The sequence below is a fragment of the Desmodus rotundus genome, chromosome 6 (genome assembly GCF_022682495.2).
Source record: "Desmodus rotundus isolate HL8 chromosome 6, HLdesRot8A.1, whole genome shotgun sequence".
Lineage (NCBI taxonomy): Eukaryota > Metazoa > Chordata > Mammalia > Chiroptera > Phyllostomidae > Desmodus > Desmodus rotundus.
In genome coordinates, this window is record NC_071392.1 from 107,695,649 (window position 1) to 107,712,227 (window position 16,579).

The window sequence follows — 16,579 nt, forward strand, 5'->3', positions numbered from 1 at the left end:
TCTATACATCATCTGTATATTGTATTGTGTGTTCTCCACCCCAAGCCGTCTCCTTCCATCACCATTTATCCCCCCTTTACCCTCTTCTACCTTCCTCAACCCCTTTTCCTCTGGTAATCACCTTCATTCTTATGATAGATCATCTGAAAAATATGGGAAAAGCATAAGGAAGATAGTTGAGATTCCTGTTAGAGATATCTTGAAAGCATTCTTATTAGGCATTTGTTTAAAAATTGTTTCCATAGAGTTGAAGTGATTCTATATACACATTTTGTATCTAGCTTTGAAAATATTCACATATTTACTTATTTAATTACTGTGTCTTATAAAATATAATAGACTAAATATTTTCCTATATTAGTAAAATTAGTGATAAGTATAATTTTAAATTGCTATTGACATTTTATCTATCATATGGATGGTACTCTATTTTCCGCCTGCCTATTTCACTGAATTGTAAGTGAGTTTCTTGTGGGCAGCATATAGTTGAGTTGCGTTTTTATCCACTCTGCCGATCTCTATTTTTAATTGGTCTAGTTAGATCATTTACATTTAAGGTAATTATTGATGTATTAGGTCTTGAATCTGTCAATTTATTATTTGTTTCGTTTCCTGTTTCTCTTTATTGCCTTTCTCTGGGTTGCTTGAATAGTTTTTAGGATTTTATCTTGATTTATTTTGTAGTGTTTTTGAGTGTATCTCTTTGTATCATTTTCTTAGTGGTTACTGTGGGTATTATGGTGTGTATAACTGACTTATAATAGTCTTACTGCTTTCAGTATTTTACCACTTTGAGTGAAATGTAGAATATTTACCTCCATCTAGGTGTCCCTTTTCCTCCCTCCCTTTAAATATAATTATCTTGAGCATCATATGGTGTTTTGACTTTTTAAAGTCATTAAATAGTTCCCCCCTATAAAACTCAAGAAGAATAGACTATTGTATATATTCATATCCTTTTTGTGTTCTTTTTAAAATCTTTATTTATTGATTTGAGAGAGAGAGAGAGACATCAGTTTGTTGTTCCACTTATTTATGCACTCATTGGTTGATTTTAGCGCGTGCCCTGACCCAGTATCGAACTTGCAACCTTGGTGTATCAGGACAATGTTCTAGCCAACTGAGCTACCCCTCCAAGGCCTTTTTCTGTTCTTTATTCCTTCCTATTGCTCAAAAACTTCTTTTATCACTTCCTTTGTACTGAAGAACTTCCTTTAGCCATTCTTTAAGGGTGTATCTTCTAGAGACACATTCTTTTAGTTTTTCTTAAACTGAAAATGTCTTTTCCCCTCTCATTTCCCTAAATATAGTTTCCCCAAATACAGAATTCATGGTTGACAGTTCTTTTATTTCCACATTGAAAATGTTGTGCTACTTTCTTCTGGTCTCCATGGTTTCCAATGAGAAATCTGTTGTCATTTGAATTGGTGTTTCCTTATAGGCAACATGTTGTTTTTCTCTGCTTTCAAGGATTTTTCTTTGTCTTTAATGGTCAGAAGCTTAATCATGTGTCTTGGCATAAATTTCTTTGGGTTTATCCTTTCTGAGGTTTGCCCAGCTTCTTGAATCTGTAGGTTTATGTTTTTTTACCAGGTTTGAGAAATTCTCAGCCACCTTTTTTAAATACTCTTTCAGCCCCTCCCTTTCTCCTTTCTTTCTGGGACTCCAGTGCTATGAACATTTCACTTTTTATTATTGTTTCAGTACCTGAGACTCTGTTCATTTGTTTTCAGTCTACTCTCTTTTGTTCACATTGGATAAGTATTACTGACCTACCTTCAAGTTCACTGATTCTGTGCTGTCATCTCCACTCCATCTAGCAAGTTTTTATTTCTCTTATTGTATCTTTCAGTTCTATAATTTTCACTTGGTTCTTTTTGATAACTTCTGTTTATTTGATAAAATTTTCTGTTTTTCATTTGTTTCAAGAGAATTTGTAATTACTTGTTGCAACATTTTTAGGCTGTTTGCTTTAAATTCCTTTGTAAGCAACATCAGATTTATTCAGGTGGTGATATCAGTTGATTATGTTTTCCCATTCACGTCATGGTTATCCTGGTTCTTGGTATATTGGATGATTTTAGGTTCTATTCTGGACATTTGTCTGTTGTGTGAGGAGACTCTGGGTCCTATTTAAATTTTTTATTTTACCAGGAAGTCACCCTGATTAAGTTAACACACAGGTTGTATCTACTTTTGTAGGCCATGGTCCTAATGCCAGCTTACTTGTTGGAGCCTTCGCTGGTCCTCTCTTGGTCTGCTTGGCTATCTGGTGCAGCAGGGCTCCCACTGGTCCCTGCTGGTGCTCTAATGGGAAGAGGAGTTTCCTGAGGCAGTGCCACCTGCTGCCTCTAGGGGAGAGAAAGGAGCCTCCATCCTGCAGGGATGAAGAGTACTTCCTGGGGGCCCTGCGGGGACAGAGAGTGCTTTCCCAGCATGTTTTATTATCAGTGGTCTCCCCATCTATCCTCTTTGTTGGTGTTTCCAGCTGGCCTGGTACTGTCAGCAGAACTCCAGTTCTGCCATGGGGAAGGATGAGCCTACCTGGGTTACCTTCTGTTGCTAGGCTGGGGCTTGGGGAACTTCGGGCCTGGGCTACCTTTTTAGTAGGATGAACTGCTGTGGGGGTGGTCATAAGATGCCCTGCTGCTTTGTTGTTCCTGCAGCTCTGGGATCCCTAACCTGTTCACCTTCCTTTTTCTACCGTTCAGACTTCTTCTTTGGTTGCTGCTTGTATTTGCAGGGTTTAGAGTTGTACTCAGCAAGGATGCTGGGGGAGAAACAAGTTACATCACCATGTCTGAAACATGACAGTGTTCTACTTAACCATTCGTCTTTTGGATGATTAGGTTGTTTTAAATGGTGAGTACTGTAGACATCATGATGGGGGCCCGGGGTGGGGTGGGGGGGCTGGCTGGAGTTGCTTCCAACAGTCTCGGAATCTGAAAGGCTTCCTGACTCCACAGACCCATGGGCTTGGGCCTGGTTGGCTGCCCAGTACAGGCTGTTATTCATCTGCTCGCTTGGCTGGTGATGTCAGTTCTTCATGTCTGCTTTAAAGGCAGGCATTTCTTGTTGTTCTTATGCTCGTTGAATAATGCAGTAGTTTGTCACACTTCTAGCATGATTAAAACAGATTAACTATCTCCTTTGTAGAGACTTCTCTTAGTCTATCCTTTTGTTCAGTTTTCTCTGTCTTTTGGCAAAGATTCTCAATTAAATTCAGCCATGTAAATTGTATTATTTAACTGTGATTTAACTATGAGCTATTTAATTTTTTATGTGACCATTTCTGTTTCGGGGCTGTAAAACAATGACCAAGATTTTTCATAAATTAGTGTGGGAAGGTTTTTGACATGTTCCATTTGTGAATGAGAAATTTGAGGTCATCTGAGTTCTTCCACAGTAAATGTGCCTTAAAAACATCAGAGTGGGAAATTCTTTGTATTGGAAGTCATGGGTGCCTTTGTATAGTTTACAATAATAGTTTTGCACGAATGATTTCAGGTTACTATTGCATACTATTTATTCCCACCCGCTTCCTCTATTGGCTGTGACACACAGGGATTACGCCCATTGCTTGACTAACCTTTTTGACCTTTTGTTACTTGGCTATAAATTGACTTGGGTCTTTTGCAAAAACACTTGTCGGGGGGGAAAATCTTTTTGTTAGAACCCAGCCAATTCCTGCTTCAGTGCAGAACAGTTTGTTCTCCTGAAGAAATGAGCCAGTTCAGTGAACAGAAAAACATAGCCATAAACTGGCATCGCTAAAAACTGCAAAAGTGATTGCCCATGATCATTCCACAGAATGGGAAACTTTGTAAAAGAATGAGGCTTTGGGGAGAAAAATACAGTTTTCACTTCCACAGGCTTTAGGTAAATGTAATTGAGTTGTTAGAGTTGTAGCCATATAAAGGGTTTCTTTTTCTGAATGCTAGCAGCCCTGGCATTTTGACATGTTAAATGGGATGCTGTCGAATTCTCCCTCTGCCTACTCTCACAGTCGCAGACTGTGGTTGTACCCTGTACACCTGCATGTCAGGTGATCTTCCCACTGGGCTGGAAGCTCCTTCTGTTCAACAATACAAATATTTCCTGAGCGACTTCTGTGTGCAAGACTGAGTCCTGGGTCCACCCCCCAAAGAAGACATTTATAGTGGTCTAGTGAAGTACAAACCCATGAGAAATAATTACAGTATGGCAGGTACAGTCACAGAAAAATGTACAGGCACAGAGTCAGTACTTTGCATACTGTCACAGAAAGGGAGACGTTAGAGTGAAGTTTAAAGACTGTCTAGGAGTTTGCCAACTAGACAAGAGTAGAAAGGTGTTCTGGGCAAGAGAGGAGTATGCGTGAAGTTGAAGAGTGAGGAGACAGCATGGGGACTCCAGGCACTGTACGTATAATTGCTTGGTCTAAAGTAAGGAGGGAAAGAAGTGGTGGACAGTGAAACTGGAGAGGGACAGGGACTGGATACCATATGTCTCATGCCACTTGAAGCAGTTTGAAGTTCATACTGCAGGCTGTATGTTAGGCTATGTTAGGGCTTGAGATGGGGGGGTGGCCCACGCAGGGGTGGAGTGGGAAGACAAGGGTGCGTAAAGAACCAGAGGCTCAGAAAGGACCAGACTGAGGACCAGGACACCAGGCTCAAGTGGGCAGACTTTGTCCTGCAGGGAACCTCTGAAGACAGTGATCTATGTGTTTTGAAGAGGCCGGTGTGGTTGTGAGGCAGAGGACTGTGCGGGGAATGGCGTGTGTGTGTTTGCAGGCAGTGTAGGTCACGGAAGTCACTGCGGCCATCTACACTCGAGAGGAGGAGGACAGTGCTCACAAACCTTGCACAGGGGCCGCTCTGTGAGTGGGGATTGCAGAGAGCCAGGAGGGAGGCAGGAAGCCCATGACTTCTGCTAAACTCTCAGTGCACCCTGCAGGGGCTTTCACATATGCTCCCTTACTTAATTTTCACAGTGAACCTTACCCTGTGTCCACTGATAGCATTCCCATTTTAAAAAACGGCTGGGAAGTTCAGTTCTTCATCCGAGACCCAGTGACCTGCACTAGGAAGTTGCCGAGTCGGGGTGGAGCTCAGGTTTCTCTGACTGCCACCGTAATGACCAGCCACTTTTGAACGACACTTGCTGTGGCGGAGCCCTCCAGTGTCAGCAAGTCTCACAGCGCCTGACACACTCTCTGTGCGAGCTGTGCCTATGAGTACTGCTAGTACCAACCTACTAACCTTCGTGTTTTAGTATGAATGCTAATACTAAATATTTTTAAAGCCTAATTTTTTTCTTCGTAACCTGCCATCCCATGGAAACATCAAATAATGATTTTATTTCTTAATAGCTCACCATTTTGGAAAAACTGGTGTGGGGGAAGGCCCAACCAAATTAGCAAAAAGTATAAATGATTGAATATACTTAAAGAAAATAATTTTTAATGTTCAAGTGGTGTGTATATGTAACAATTTATATTAGAATAACAAACTATGCCTTTCAGTAATTAAAGAAGCTTTTAGGACTGGCATGCAGTTAATATGGTAATTTTTAGTAAATGTGTGTTTTTAAAGGCCTCAGAAAACATTCTTCATATAACAGTACTAAAGCTAAAGAAGAGATTTATTAAGCAAAAACCACCTTCAATCAAGTCCTAAGACAAATGAATGTTTCTTTCCATGAAACATTCTATCTATGGTCATGGGGTCATGCATTCCAGGGTTAGGGCCTAGGAGGCAGATGGGAGAGAACCAAAAACAAACCTGACCTACTCTGTATCAACAATAGATTTGTGGTTAATGGATCAGCCCCTATTAGTTGCCAAAGGGAAATACTGGCCCATTCAGGATTGGAGCCTTGGGGCTCCAGCATCCAAGTCTGTAATCACGGAGTGTGGCAGGCTGTCTCTTCAGCATCTCATTACACCCTTCCTTTGCTTCTCAAAGCGGAGCTGGGAAAAAAGACCGTTTTTGAGGTAGGAAAATGCTGGAAATGTGGGAAAAGTGTCTAAATCTTAAGCTAAGTTTGAATTATTCTTTTGTGGCATCAGTAGTTTAAAAAAATCAATTGCTGGGCTTTTAAGAAAAAATTAATATCTGATGTGACAGAGCCGTGGGACTGTAGCCTGCTGCCCTGCCAAAGCGGATTATATATAGCACAGGAAAGGAAAGACAGCCTTGCCCTCCTCAAGTGGCTGCTGAGCATAGCGAGAGAGCACTTATGTAATGGGCGTGCTCATTACTACTGCTGGAGATTCACACAGGGGGGCCTCGGCAGGTCCTTTGTTCCCTCACTGTTAACTCTCGCCTGCTTCCTCCGTGGCTGTGGGGCCTGTGCCTGGAAATGGAGCGACACAGAATCCAAAACACAGTCCCTGACCATCTGGTCTGGTGGAGCAGACAGACAAGAAAGCAGCTACAGCTCACATGGAGCAGAAGCTGTGGAGTCTGGAGCCCAGAGGAGGCTCAGCATGGAGGAGCCTGCCAACCATGCCTGGGGCCTGTGGTCATACTGGGAGGCCCCTCCATCTGTCAACAAAGAGAAACCACTTGCCTCCCTACACCTCCTATTCCTCTGCTATAAAAAGATAATAATACCCACACCATTCATAGGTATTAATGTGAAGCTCTGAAGTAGAATGTCCATGCAAGGCACCTTTCCCAGAACTGGCACTGAGCATTTTGTAAAGATGCATTTATTTGCCTCTTTCCTTTTCTCAAACCCCCAGGCCCAGTTCTACTCTTTCTTCTCTTTATTGATCAACAAGGTCTCCTTTGTAAACTTTGTCAGCACATCTCTCTTGAACTTCAAAATTCCCTCACTTTCACCCACTTCTCCTGTTTCCTTCCTGCCCCACCAGGAGAAAGTATCCTGATTCCTTCCTCCTTTTCCTGGCAACAGCACGCAGTCTGAGGGTGTGCGAGGTGCAGGCATGGGACATGGCCTGTGAAGGAAAGGATGGCATCGCAATCCTAGACGCATCCCAGCTCAGTAGTTCTAATCCAGACCCCCTCAAATCCTCCCAGACAGGTTTGGGAGTTCGGGCTCCTGTAGCACCCCATGCCTTCCTCTCTGGCTTCTGTTCACCAGAAGGAGAAAAGAAAGTAAGGGTTTGACCTTTCCAAACTGCCTAGGCCTAGAATCTTCCTCTCTTCCTGTAGACGTTTTACTCCCAGCCAGGCTTCTGCTGGGCATTCTTCAACGGGACCTCGTTGTGGGATCACTTTTGGCTGCATTTTTCCTAATGTCATCAGGGCCCATAGCTGAGGGAGTTGATTAGAAGACACTCAGGGCAGACAGTTTTCCCTCTCCCATCTGGCCATGGTCTCTCCCTCTTACACTACTCCTCCCCAGCCCCCACACCCAGCCAGGCCCCAGTGTTCATCTAAGGCAGTGGTTCTCAACAGGGGACATACGGTAATGTCTAGAGACTTTTAAAATTGCCACAACAAGGGAGCGGGTGGGAGGTGCTAATGGCACCTAGTGGGTAAAGGTCAGAGCCATTGCTAAATTTCCTAGAGTGCACAGGACAGCCCCCCAAGGTTGAGAAACCCTGATCCAGGGGGTTTCCCACACATCCCTTTCTATATGCTTGCCTGCTTCCATGTCTGTGTTAGGGGCTTTTGGGAACCTCAGAAGCTCCTCCTGCCCAAGGGATGGCCTTACCTTCTGAGGTCGTTCCTCATCTCTACTCCAGTCAGAGCGGGTCCTCACCCTAGGATTTCCAAACTGCCTGTGTCCATTCATTGCTACATTTACCACCCTCTGCCTCTGGTAGCCTCCTTTAACATGTTTATCTTTTGAGAGCAGAGTAAGAGCTTGGCTACAATGAGGATGACCACACCCCAGTTTATATAATAACATTCCAAGGCCCCAACCCTTGGACTAGGAGAGTCAATGGCACCATGTGGAATGAACACCAGACATCAGGAAATTCACTCTGGTACCCAACTATAACATCCCAGCTCTGTGACAATAGACACAACCTCCCTGAGCTTTGGCTTCCACACAGGGAAGGTAGAGGTAATAATATCCATTTCCCAGGACTGTTTGAAGCTGTGAGGAGATGTTGGCACGGAACCCTGTACACACTGGTCAATCAAATGTGGATTGAACCTGAAGAATGAATCCAGGGTCCCAGATGTGACCCTGAAAACAGAATTGCTTCCCATTGCCTTGTAGGCAGCAATCTCAATTCCAGATAGCACCTCACCATGACACCTTATGAGAATGAGCAGAGCCCTCAGCACCAGGCCAGCAGCACATCCTGTTCCCTGGAGAAGTACCACAGTGCCGAGACTTCCCTAATCCCATGGAAGCAGAGGAGATCCCACACATTCCTGACTTCCCACTGCTTGATAAGGAGACATGTCTACCCATCTTGTATCACTGGGGCTCTAGAACCCTGCCCTGAAGTTCAGGAAATCTGCCCCCACCCAGATCACCGAAAGTCAGCTGCTTTGTAAGGATGGGGGCTGCCGAGGCGTGAGAAGAACACTGCAACCATCCACTCCTACGGCTTTCTGGCACACGGAGACCAGCCCACAAGAAGTAGTATTGCATTTTCTTCAGACATTATATTACATTTACCTTTTTCCACAGTGTAAGAGCTTAGTAACAATTGATCCTGTGGACAAAGGCAGTGTTCATATACTCCCAGACCTGGGGTTATAAAAACCATATAAATATCCAAGAGTGCAAATACCAGCCTGGGTTTGCCCAGAGAATTTCACTTACTTCCTCTACATATGGCCTTATTTTTAGAACAGAGAGGAAGTCTGTGCACATCAAAGAAAACTGATCCCATCCTTGGGATAGCTGTGAAATGTCCTAAGGCCTGCAGAGATGTAATTGGCCTTCCATTTTTATCAGCAGCTAATGAATGAAGAAATACTACATGAGTAGGTCGTGGGTCAGAGGCCTGGGGACAGATGGTAAATGATCCATTGGACATCAGCATCCACAGGGCTCACACCACACAAACTCATCATGTGAGAATGAGCTCATTTTTAGAAATTTGATACATAAGAAGGAATCTAAGATAAGTCAGCCCCTATTCTTTGCAGTAAATTAGATCATTTGAAAGGAAAGCATCTGGACCATTTCATCTCAGCCCTGTGCTGAGATAATTTCACTTGGTTAAGATTTACTGTCACCTCCTCCGCCTTCTGGGGGATCAATGGAAGGATGGCCTTTTTGAGTGTGTTTCAATATATCTTTCCAAACTTGGCCTGCTCTCCTCACCTTTACCAATTTTCCCTTACATAGAGTTCCAAGACATGATTCTCTTTGAGTTAACCTCCCAAGAGAATTGGTCTCTATATAAGAATAAATATTAGTCTTCGTTAAATGATCAAGTGTCGCTCAAAATGCACTTCCATGTTTGCCTTTGATACTGGGATCTCAGAGTCAAATTCAGTAGCAGGTGAGGTGTGGAGGACATAATAATTGTCCTCATCCCAACATCCCTTTTACCTCCCACTCCCTTCCATAGCAGACAGTGTTTGTTTACGTCTTCTGGTAGAGAAGGATTGGCCACACCCTCAGCTCCAGGGGTGAGTCTCACTTATCTAACAATCAGATGAAAAACACTTTACATGATGCTGCAGTGATTAACCCAGTGGCAGTCAGTGCCAAGGCGGTGGTTAGTTCAGCACTGGCCTGTGTGACCCAATTCAGGCTATCAGGAGGTTTGCTGAGAACTTTGGAAAGAAGTCTCCTTGGTCTTTTAAGAGGCCTTCCCAAAGTCAACCCTCTCCCAGTCCTGAATGGCGTGGGGACATGGAGCCTGGGACTGCTGTAGCAGGTTGCCGTGATTAGGAGGTCTACCCCGCAGTGCAGCTAACAAAGTGGAGGGAAAGAAAACAGGCTCTTGCTTTCATTATAGAGCACCTGAATCAAGCCAGCCTCCAGACTTTCCACTTAACGTGTGCCAGTACACCCACTTTATTATGTAAGCCTTTTTGAATTGGCTTTCATTACTTGTACCTTAGAATCCAAAAGGAGGGGACTTCTGGTCAAGATGGCAGCATAGACAGACATGGCTTGCCTCTTTGCACAACCACATCAAAATTACACTAAAATATAGAATAGCCATCACTCAGAACTGGCAGAAATCGAGTTGAATGGAAGTCTCACAACTACTGAATTAAAGAAGCCACATCCATCCAGACTTGTAGAGGGGCACAGATGCATAACGGGCTGCTCCCTCACCCACATATGGTGGATAAAAATTTGGAAGGGATATGGGAGTAAGGAGTCTTAGCCCCATACCAGGCCCCCCAGCCCAGCGTTCCAGTGCCAGGAAGGTAAGTCCCCACAACTTCTGGTCACAAAAACCAGCAGACATTGAGTTGGTGGAAGAAACTTATAGAGCCCCAAGCAGTTCCTCTTAAAGAACCCATATGTGGACTCACCTACTCAGACTTACTCCCTCTGAGCTTGAGTACTGGGGTAGCAGCTTGAAAGGTCCTAGTGGTATACAGGGAGAACCTGAAGTGCTTGGCATCAAGGCGAGCAGAGGCCATTGTCCCTTACCCTCCCCCCACAGAGCTGGGAAGCTGGAGCCATATCTGAGACTCCATCGACCTGGTTAACACTGTTCGCCTCATGGGTTGCTAGAAGGAAAAGAAAAAGAGCAAGAAATTGGAAATCTATCTGAAAAAATAATGAAATAAAACTTCCCTAATCTGGTGAAGGAAATAGACATGCAAGTCCAGGAAGCATAGAGAGTCCCAAACAAGATAGAAGCAAAGAGGCCCACTCCAAGACACATCATAATTAAAATGCCAAAGGTTAAACATAAAGAGAGAATCTTAAAAGCAGCAAGAGGAAAGAAGTTAGTTACCTACAGGGGAGTTCCTATAAGACCATCTGCTGATTTCTCCAAAGAAAATTTGCAGGCTAGAAGAGATTGGCAAGAAACATTCAAAGTCATGAAAAGCAGGACCTATGGGCAACTTTGCTCTACCCAGCAAAGCTGGCATTTAGAATTGAAGGGCACATAAAGAGCTTCCCGGACAAGGAAAAACTAAAGGAGTTCATCATCACCAAACCATTATTATATGAAATGTTAAAGGGACTTATTTAAGAAAAAGAAGATAAAATTATGAGCAATAAAATGGCAAAAAATACAAAGCTATCAACAATCGAATCTAAAAAAATAGCCAAACTAAGCAAACAAGAAGAACAGAGATGGAATCATGGATACAGAGAGTGTTTTGATGGTTGCCAGATGGGAGAAGGGTGTGGGGAAATGGGTGAAGAGGAGAGGGGATTAAGAAGTACAGATAGTTACAGAATAGCCATGGGGATGTAAAGTTTAGTATAGGAAATATAGTAGCCAAAGAACTTATACACATGAACCATGCACATGAACAATGGTGGGGGGATCAGGGCCATTACCTGAGGGAGTGGGGGTGCTGGGTGGAGGGGGAGCAAAGGGGGAAAGATCAGGATAACTGTAATAGGATAATCAATAAAATATATTTTTAAAAGGAGATAAATTTCCTTTTATTTTGTGTATTTTAGTGATTCTAATCTGTGGACCAAGTTTCTACGTTGGATTTAGGGGGAAGGGGGTTGGAGGGTTCCATTTTGGCAAAGCATGAATTACTTATGTATTCCTGCAAATTAAAGAAATTTCTTACCTATAAATATTTTTCAAACATCTGAAAGTTTTGATTACTGAAATACAAATTTAGGTAAAACAACTGAATTTATAGGTTTCTCTTATGTGTGTTTACAATGGACAGATGTTAAAAGTATCATGTAAATTTATTCCATAATGGTTTATGGTAGGGAAGCCATTGCTTAGGTGAGTGTTTTCTTCTCCCTGCCCTCTCTCCTCTCTCTCTTCTTTTCCTCCTCTTCCTTTCTCCCTCCCTTTCTCCAGTTTTTTTCTCTAAATTTTTCATCACCTAATTTTTATCCTATTTAGCCTTATCAGTTGCCTCAATCTCTGTTAGAAATACTTGAAATATAAATTCTAGTTAGTTTTATTTAGACGGCTTCATTGAGGACTTTTGAGACCCTGTACCTGTGAGTTCCATACACACATACAAACAAACACTGGGTATTGAGCATTTTAGTATCCAGGGACCCACACTTGATACTAACTCCCACACAACAAATTGGTTATTGGATGGGCCTTGTAATTATAGCCCCATTTCTTGCTAGTAAAGCAGAACGGTGCAGATGAACTACTGTAATTTGTTTATTTAATAAATGCCAACTGGCTCATATCACCATTGCTGAAGCTGAATGGTTCAGCACCGAACCCTTAACTCAGAGATCTCCCATTTTTTTGTAGAGAAGAGATGTAGACTAGACACTTACATGAGCCAGGGATTTTTTAAAATAGAGGAACATATCAGACCATTCTGGAACCTTCTTCTTCGAATTGCTTTACTAGAGCTCTCTGGAACCTTGTGTTTAATAAATGTCAGTCATTGCTATTATGAGATGTGCTGTTTGCTAATAAAACATGTTCAAATGCCGTTTTTCTTACCTTCACTGTTCTACCACTGGTTCTTGATCAGTAATTCTCAGCCTTTTTTTTTTTTTTTTTTTTGAGCAATACACAGAAGTTTTTTGACATAGAAGCAAAGTTATGACACCCCTCCTGGCCATGCTCCCAGAATTTCCTGCAAGTAAAGCATTACAATAATTCATAATGAGCCCTGGCTGGTGTGGCTCCGTTGTTTGGAGCGTTGTCCCATAACTGAAGGGTTGCAGGTTTGATTCCCGTTGAGAGCAAATAGGTAGGTTACAGATTCTACCCTCGGTCTGGGCGCATATGGCAGGCAACCAATCGATGTTCCTCTCCCTTTCTCTCTCTCTAAAAGCATTGGAAAAATATCCTCAGGCGAGGATTAAAATATTAATAATAATAATAACAATAACTCATAATTATAGCTCATGGAAAAGAGGCTGCTGCTGGCTCTATGTAGGTATAAGCAAGCTAGCTGAACTCTATTCATTTCTTTCCTACTAAGTAAAGTACAGCTGAATGCAAGGGAGAGAGACTTCGTACAAGGACAACCTTGAATGGTGTCCCAGTTGGTTCAAAACAAAACATATGAACTCTGGTATTTCACGTCTGCTTCTAGAATGCCACAGGAGGGCCAGGCTGAGGTGGCCAGCTGGCTGTGGAGCCCTTATTCCAAGACTGTGCTGCCACTTTCTTGTGACACTGGAGTCAAGCAAAAGGCACTAGCTGCCAGAACCCAAAGGGCTGTACTCAATCAGTGACCTATTTTTATACAGTAATCGGGTTGGGTTTCTCTGTTTCCCTCGCGAGGCAATAATCTCACATTCTTCTGAGTGTGCGAGAAGCCAGTTTCCTTGTTACCTCTTTGGCTTGGTGGTTTCATTTTGACATAGGTCACTCTTAACCGGGGACAAGAATATCTGCCCTCTTTCCCAGTCAGAGGGTAAGAGTCAATTTAGGAGACAGTGAAAGGATAGGAAAGCATGAATGGGATGAGGAGGGATAGCTTATAAGGAAGAACAAAACAAGGGGAAGTAGTTAGAGGAAGGTGTTTGGGATTGCCGGGCCAGACCTCTGCTCTTTTAAATCCTGGCCATGCGTATGAACTAAGCACTTAGTCATTAAATTTTGTTTGAGCTCCACATTCGCTGAGTGATAGAAGCGTGGCGATAAGATACAGCTTTCGCTTCAGCCCATCGTCCTGTGGGAGGGGAAGCTTGTACCCGCGTTACAGTGCATCGTCTCCAGTGTTACCAGGGAGATGGGCACGGAGCAAGGCTCCCAATGTCAGAGGAATTCCTGCTTGAGCTTCCCAGCCCGACCTCTGGCCTCCCAGTGCTCTCCACACCAGCCTGTTCTGTCCTCTGTCAGACCAGTGCCTGGTGTGCTTGGGTTTTGTTTGCTTGTTGCCACTAGGTATGTGCTGTGTATAATGTGTAGGAGTCAGGTTGTTCAGGTGTTCACGTCTCCTCAAGGAGACCTTCGAAACAGGAGGAAGTGTGTTACATGGCTCCATCCTCCAAATGGTGATGTGCTAGGTGGGGGGGGCATACTTTATTTTTTAGGCCTTGAGGTCTTTACACTTGAAATGGTATGTGATCCTGTGTCCTCTGCCTGGACAACACCTTCTCACCCTTTAAGACCTGCTTCCACAGGATTCATGTCCTACTCCGATGTCCTGAGGAATGCCCAGGTAGCTCTTCTCTGGTGTTTTCACCGCCTTTTACTTCTCCTGTTAGTACTTACAGCTTTGAGCTTCAACTTAATCTGTTTTTACGTGTATCTCTGTCTCCCTCATTGGACTGTGGATCTCAGACACAGGGCCTGTGTTGTGTTTATCTAGGACACACCAGCTGCTTAGCAGTAGTGAGTCATATGAATAAAGTATGTGTGTCACTTAAATGAAGTTCCCACCCAGCACCAAGATGGCTAAAGACGTAGGGAGGAGCTCAAAACATTCTCGATTGATTCTCAGACTTTTTTAGGTGGTGGGATGCCTCTTGTACTTAAAAATGAAAGGAGAGTAGATAGAGGAAGTTTTCAAGCATATAGCCAAGAGGATGTCCTGTTGGCATTCAGGGTACAGAAAGATCCGGGTTGATGAGGGAAGTCTGTGCACACCATGACAGAAAGGGGGACCTGCTGGAAGCATACCCCATTCAGGCTTTCCCTAACTTGTGTATATAATGTACTCCTTGTTGCAGGGTAAAATTGAAATGATCTGGTAGACAGCATTGTCAAGCCCCAGCATGAGATGTTCATGTGCCAGCTGATGTGTCCAAATCTGAATTCAGCGTTCAAAAGTGGGTCGGAGGTAGCCCTGTTTAATGTTTACAGAAGTTGAGCTTGCCTGTGCAAGAGTCTTCCTGACACCAAAGGAGGAAATGCATAGTAGGTGCTTGATAAAGTTGGGTGTAGCGACTAAATGAATACTAGGAGCAGCCTGGTGTACATTTCTCTCAACTCTATCATGGTTTGGACCTTCTATTTTGAGAAATACTGATACATGTCAAGGATCTCGCTTGACTGAAATACAGTTATGTACACCAGAGGGTGCTGTGTTTCAATTTTCATATCTTTAGGTCTTTTCCACTCCTATGGCTGTATGTTACTTGATTCATCTGAAGATGAGCCAGTTGAGGATATGCCCTCAAGCAGGGGTTGTGAAAGCCGGACCACCACTACCAATTTGCTGCTTTCTTAGCATGATAAAGGCATTTGGACTGGCTACCACACACTCCTTGGGTCTGCTTTGCTGTGTACTAGTTCTTAGCCATTAAGTCCTTTCTTTAAAACTGGAGTTTTCTTATGGCGCAGCTTAAGTCCATTTTCAATATTCTCTTTGGTGGAAACGAAGACCATCTGGTCACCATCATCTGTGTAATAACAATGATTGAAGATGGTTATTAAGTCACCCTTCGGCCTTTTCTCTTGTCTAGGCAAAACTGTCTCTGTTCCTGTGGCCATTGCCCATAAATCTCATGTTCCAACTCTTTAATCATCTTGGTGGCTTTCTTTGGAAACTACATCAAAGGCTCAGTTCAGTGCCTCCATTCTGGTGGGGTCTGGGCTGTCAGCTAATGGGTATGGAATGTGGTTGCTTTAACCATCCAGTTTCCATAGCCAGTCCCCACATTTCCAAGGCAGTCAGAATCCACTAACCATTAAAGGGCTGATTACCATCACTAAATTGTGACACGCTTTGTAAATGTTACCAAGGTGTTGATTTGATATAAAACACAAATTTTAGCTTGTAAATAAGTCTGGCTTTTGATAGATACACTTTTGCAGCTGGTGTGTTGCATTTAGGATACTTTCCTGAGCTGTGTGATTGTTAAGTGGGTATGTTGTCTCTTATTGTGGTATAATCTGAATTTTGGTGTGTTTCCTTCATTCATTTATTCGCTCAACATATGTGAGTGCCTACTAAGTGTCAGGCTCTGTGCTAGGGATTGAGAACCCAAAGATAAACAAAATACAGTTTCTTACTTCAAGGAGTTCACAATCCAAAATTTAAAGGGAAATTCAAACACATAATCAAAAAGAAAAAATTACAAAGTACTATGAAAGGTGACTTAAGTGCAGTGGAAGTTTAGAAAGGCGTCACTGAAGATGTCATATTTGAGTGGGTCTGAACGTGTATTAGCCTTTAGGGATAAAGGAGTTAAAGAAGTCTCTAGTGGGGGACTCTAGTAGACATGCAGGCGAGGTGGCTGGTGTGTCAGGGTGCATGCAATGAACTAGGTGTAGCCAAGCAAGAACTTGAGTGGCTGGAGAGGCAGGCCGATGCCAGACTGAAAAACTGCCCGTGTCGAGCCAAGAGGTGTCCAACAGAAATATGATGTGAACTGCACGTGTCATTTTAAAATTCTTGGAGCAACATTTTTCAAAACAAAAATAAGCAGGAAATGAGCTATCAAGCCTTGAAAAGACATGGAGGAATCTTAAATGCATATTGCTAAGTGAAAGAAGCCAATCCAAAAAGGCTATGTACTCTGTGATTCAAACTCTATGACATTCTGGAAAAGGCAGACAGTAAAAAAGATCATGGCTGCTAGGGGTTAAGAGGGAGGGAGGGAGGGGTGA

At 43.2% G+C, this 16,579-nt stretch overlaps 1 protein-coding gene across 3 annotated transcripts in view; it reads left to right on the forward strand.

The window, feature by feature from the left end:
- ZHX3 (zinc fingers and homeoboxes 3) overlaps positions 1-16,579 on the forward strand; it is a 107,006-nt gene that overhangs the window by 52,844 nt on the left and 37,583 nt on the right. The gene's annotated exons all lie outside the window — the stretch shown is intronic.